Below are 6,000 nucleotides of genomic sequence, written 5' to 3'. Positions count from 1 at the left end.
GTTAAGCTGTAGTTTTTTTAAAGCTTTGACCACATTGGAGCTTATTCTTTTATTGGAATTCCATTATATAGTATATAAGATTATAGAATAAATATTTTTGTAATATAAAAATCTAAGCATAAATAAATAATTATAGTGCTAATTGTTTTTAACAATATAAATATTAATATTTTTATATAATATATTTACTAGAAGTTGGACCTTGTTTATAATAATAAATAAGTTAGAGAGTTTCCTGTATTAAGAAGTGTCCCTTGTTGAGTAAAACACAAAAACTTAAAAAATAATTTCTCTTCTCTCTTTTATACTTTATCTATAAAAGGCAACCATCGTTCAAATAAAAAACTTGGGGTTAGTTCTCTCACTTCTAATTATCTATTTTTTTTAGTAAGGAAAATGATTTTTTTACGAGAAAAAAAAGGTTATCTCTCTTTAAAACGGAGAACCCAAAGGATTTCTTATTTCCTCTTCATAATTTATTAATGTTATTTAAAAAACAACAAAATTTAAAAAGTGAAATCATAAGATCTAAAAAATTGAGTTCTTTTTTTAAAACAATTGTATAGATGACTAAGATTTCTTTTTAAAAAAAGGTAATGATAAAAATAAGATTATTTCAATTTATGTATAATAGTTATAAACAAAAGTTATAAAAAGGAGCCAAAAAGACCTCCCGCTTTGAATAAAGCACTACACCACTAATAGGGGTGATTTGAACTCGAGTTCGAGCTCGAGCCGAGCATAGCCTCAAGCCTAAAATTGTAATCGAGCTCGAGCTCAATAATTTTAACCGAATTCTAGCTCGAGCTCAAGCTGAGTCCAAGTTCCAACCTACATTTAAAATTTTACATAAAAATAAATTATATATAAAATTATGCATAGATTTTACATAAAATCGGACATAACCTCTACTTAAAATTGGGCATAACCTCTGTATATTAACCCTGCATAAAATTATCTATACATTTTGCATAAAATTATTCATAAAATCTGCATAATTATGCATAAACTGTATTCTATAATCAAACACAAAATGTAAAAAATAATTTCACGACTCAAAACCATTTAGTTTGGAAGAAATTGTGAAAGAGATAAACGAAGGAACTAATCACTTTCAAATATATTTTTTTATTATTATCAGCTATGTCGTTAAGTGGTCATTATCATAGATAAACGCAAGAAGAGCTGAAAACCGTATTAAAATAAAGAGCTTCGAAATGAAGACTCAACGAATACAAAACTCATGAATTCGAAATGCTACTTGAGTGTTGATCTTAATTATTATTTTTAAATATAATTTAAAAATAATTTAAAAACAGAAAAGAGATTTGCTTCAGGTAAAAACTAAAAATTGAAAACTGACCAGCCGTGATGGATCGAGGAAGACGGTGGGGATAAATAAAATTAAAGTCCGCGGTCAAGTTCAACTCCCAAGTCCCAACAGAGATAATTACAAGAAAAAAGGGTCCCTGCAGCATTCATTTATCTCGATTAAGACCTTACTTGGGCCGTCAATGTCACTTGTTATGATCTTTGCGATGTATCATCTCATCATCTTCACCACCATTGTAACGTTGACCTCAACATTCAGACGAGATCCTCCACCAAATCTCTATAAACTCAAATTTCGCTCCCCACACGAAGACCGAGATCTCAAGCAACTTCGGAATCCAAACCCGAACTTGGAAAATTCGACAGGAAAAACTCAATATGCTCCGGCGCCTTCAAGAATCTCAGGCAATAGAATACTCAAAATCCGGTAAACTTCTCAAATATCACTCACTGAAAAAGCCTAATGTCCACTGCTCTTTATTTCGTGTGTCTCTTCTCTTCGTTTCTTCATATCTGAGAGTTGTTCCCGACTTAGGTCTCTCAGTTCTGTTGTTGAAATATTTATATCGGGCTAGTCCTTGTATAAGTTCTGTGCGGTTGCTTTCCCTAAAAGCTCGAGCTTTTAGGTGCCCTAGTTTCAACATGGTATCAGAGCCAAGTCCGGCACGTCTCGCCTTGAAATCCCATGGGGAGTAGTAAAGGGCAGGGTTGGTGTCAGAGGAGGTTCTGGTCCACTTCTCTTGATTAGGTTGGTTTTTTCCACTTAAACGACTAGTCTTTTAGGTTGTATTGGCCAGCTTCTTGACATGGTATTAGAGCCGTTGAGCTCAGGTGGTCAGAGAGGCAGAGCCGAGAAAACAAAACAAAAAAAAAGTTTTTTGATTTCTTGCCTTTCGAAGTTACAAAAGGGTCTTTATACATCAGAGAGAGAAAAAGGAAAAATACATACATTACAGAATAATGAAATAATAAATATTACAAAATAATAAAAATAATAAATATTATTTACATTCTAGTACTCCCCCTCAAGTGGCTTGTAAATGTCCTTGACAGCCATCTTGGACAACAAAGAAAAAAGTTGAGTAGAAAGAAGAAGTAGATAGAAAACAACAACCCTTTTACCAGGACTATTCTTGAGATAACGAAGCAGGTGATACACTGCTTTGAGATGAGGAACGCGGGGTTGAGCCACGGATTGAGTGCGCTTGTGAACTGTAAAAGTAATATTGGGGCAAGATAAAGTGAGATAAAGAAGTTTCCCAACAAGCCGCCTATAGTGTGTTATATCAGGAAGCAGGTCACCTTCAGTGGCATTTAAACGAAGTTTTGGATCCATTGGAACATTGGTTGGTTTACAAGCCAAGTAACCTGTATCTTCAAGTAATTGTAAGGTATAATGGCGTTGAGAAAACATAATAGCTTGTTTGGACTGAGCAATCTCAAGACCAAGGAAGTGCTTGAGACAACCAAGATCTTTTACCTTAAACTGAGTATGCAGAAACTGTTTGAGTTCAGCAATAGCATGAGATGAAGGACCAGTAAAGATGATATCATCCACATAAACCAATAGTGCAACAAAGGAGGATTCACGACCTTTTGTGAAAAGAGAGTAATCAAACTTTGATTGAAGAAAGCCAAGAGTGATCAAAACTTGAGAAAATTTGGAATACCATTGCCACGAAGCTTGTTTGAGACCATAAAATGACTTGTGAAGCTTACAACTAGTTTGTTGTGAGATGAAGATGACTCCCTCTATTGAAGATAGCCAAGAGAGAGATCCATCAGAGCAAGTCGGTCCCGAGTTCGAATCCCGCTCCCCACGTATTTCCACAGGCCCCGAATTCCACGAGTTTCCCCGTGCGGGGGAGTGTTGAGATATTTATATTGGGCCAGTCCTTGTATAAGTTTTGTGCGGTTGCTTTTCCTAAAAATTCGAATTTTTAGGCGCACTAGTTTCAACATATGTCGAGACGCGCGGGGCCGGGGAACTTCTATGTGGCATCGGTCATGGTGGTTAAGCAGAACGGATGACGGCTGACGACGACTGAGAGTGAGAAATTGAAAGACGAAGAATCGATCCCGCCCATTTTCGCCCCCTGATTCCCGAGAAGTTGATAACGAAGAGGCGATCTCGCCACCGTGCTTGTTAGGTTCGCGAGTTTTTGAACCAAACCATGGTTCGATGGAGCTCAATTCATTAAATCGAGTAATCTCGAACTCGGTTCTAGATAAATCCAATTGAATCAAATCTGAATAAAGCCAAATTCGAACCGTTCACCCTAAGGTCCACTCCATTAGTGAGATACACGAAACCAACGGGCCCGGTCAACCAAATAATTATAGGTGGGCCTGAAAGTTGATTTGAATCGTATTGGGGTATATAGACTCTGTTCAAATACTTTTTCTGGAAAAAAGTATGGTGTCGAGATGGACCTCATATGATTCAAATTATAATTACAAAACCCCACCTGTTGAGTAATTAAACCGATTTCAATTGGATTTGGGGCACTGTACAATTTAGTCAAAACATGGTTGACCAATAAATGGACAAAGTCAGTCCAATCTGTGAGGGTAACTTGTCCTCCCATAGTTTGATAATGGGGATGGCTAGGGTTCCCCCTTTGATCCCACTAGAAAAAGGGAAGGAGAGGCAAAGGGTAGGGAAGACAGGAGCTCCTCCTTCCAATGGGGATTCTAAACAACAATGTATCATTTTTAACGATAAGATTTAGGGTTTAAGGTTTAGGGTTAACTCTCATTTGGGGATAAGGGCGGGGAAGGGGAGATGGGATTAATTAACATTAAAAAAAACATATAAGCCGGTTTTCTAAGGAATTAGAAATGAAGAGTTCCAACTTCCAAACACATAAAAACTCACAAGGGCCTTACAATAATTTAAGTGGTTTTCTTCGTCTAAACTCTAAATCATCGATAAAAACTGGAAATCACGTATTACTAGTTTCTGGAAGAAAACACATCAGATCATCCAAAACAAGCCAAAAACCACCTATTGAGATATTTATATCGGGCCAATCCTTGTATAAGATCTGTGCGATTGCTTATAAGATCGAAAGTCTATCGGGATAATCAGCAATTTGGTAGAAACCTAAGCGATGAAGTATAAACAATGTAAATATGTTAATCGTAGTGCACTAGTCATAGTCGCTGTCGAATCTGATCTCAAAATAGAAGAACTGTTTTGTATTCTATGTTTTTGCTTAAATCGTGCACCAACAAATCAGAGTCATTCAGAAAGACCAATCTGGACCGGTTGGCTGCATGTTGTGTTGCATCCATGGCGAAAACAGCCTTTGTCTCCCGATTCCGGATCTTCTAAATTAAGTTTTTGCAGGGTTGAAGTGCTAAACTACTAATAAAACTCTCTTCTTTCTGTCATCTACTTGTGTCGCATTTTCAATCCATAAAATCCAGGATCCAAAACAAGCGATAGTGAAAGGGAGGCACTGGGGCTAGCATTCGTCTTTTTATGTCTATCTTCGTGAGCATCTTCCGTATATCGTTATCGAAACTGAGTAAAATGAACAGATTTTATGGAAAAGAAGAAGTTTGGTTGGGACTTGGGAGAGAGGGAAGGCGGTGGAGAGCAGGTGAGGAACTGCGACTCGTAAAGAGAGATCTCTCTACGTGTGGCGCAACCTTAAATCATTTCCAGCTGCAATCAGACAACGTGCAGTAATGGAAGACAGGAGGAAAATCAGCTACGAGTTGTTTTCGTCTTTCACCAGTGCACTTTGTCTGTGACTGTAAGCATGCAGGGGTATCCTCAATAATTGAATCCCTTGTCGAACCCAAAAAATATTTCTTTATCTGTATCACCTGGCAAGCAAAAGTAACCCGTCGCCAAATTTTGTCACTTTTTTTTCTGGTTTTCCACCCTCCACACCTGCTTCGAAGCGGTTTTTGGTGTCAATTTCCTCCCACAAAAGCTTTGTACTTTCTTCTCATCTTCGTCTTCGTTTTTTTTGTCTTTTCGTGCCTCCTTCTCCGGCTTAATTTTCATGTCTGTCATCGTTCCCGAACCTTAGATATTGCCAAATTTGCAGTACTGTTTCTTAAAGCTTCCCATCGTATTAAAAAAAGGCTTCGTGGGGGGAGTCATGACATCCAAACGTATAGACTCGTTCCAGCTGCGTGGACTGTGAAATATGGTCTTCGTGGCCCGAAATCCTTCTTACAAATCTGACATAACTGTGTGGGCTCATAAATTTTAATGGTCCTGATCATTTTAACAGTGCACGACAAAAAAAGTTGAGTCAGTCTCATTGTTAGATGGCCGACATTTGTTAATCCCCAGCCGTTGATGCACCATTATCAGCCAATACAGGATTAATATAAACGGCAGTGATCGGTGGACACATGTGGCATGTGACTAACAGAGACGGCAACACACCCCTAGAGAGTTATGGATTATTTTAATGGTTCTAGAAATTAAAAGCGTGTCACGGTTACGGATGGGTTATCTATATGTTGGTTTTTTGATACAAGATAAGCATGAAGAGAGAGAATTGATCAAGCGGGGAAGAGAGAATGAAGGGTTTACTATGCTTTTAGTGCGTGAGAGAGACCTCCCAATAATTCAGCTCTCACCCCCTTCTTCCACCAACTCTTTAATACAGTCCTTTTCTATGGTTGCCTTTTCTTTTCTAA

The sequence above is a fragment of the Aristolochia californica genome, unplaced genomic scaffold, assembly GCF_029961685.1.
Source record: "Aristolochia californica isolate CCGP_79_NKW_82.1479 unplaced genomic scaffold, dmAriCali1.0.hap1 SCAF_9, whole genome shotgun sequence".
Classification (NCBI taxonomy): Eukaryota; Viridiplantae; Streptophyta; class Magnoliopsida; order Piperales; family Aristolochiaceae; genus Aristolochia; species Aristolochia californica.
Note: the sequence above shows the minus strand (reverse complement) of the source record.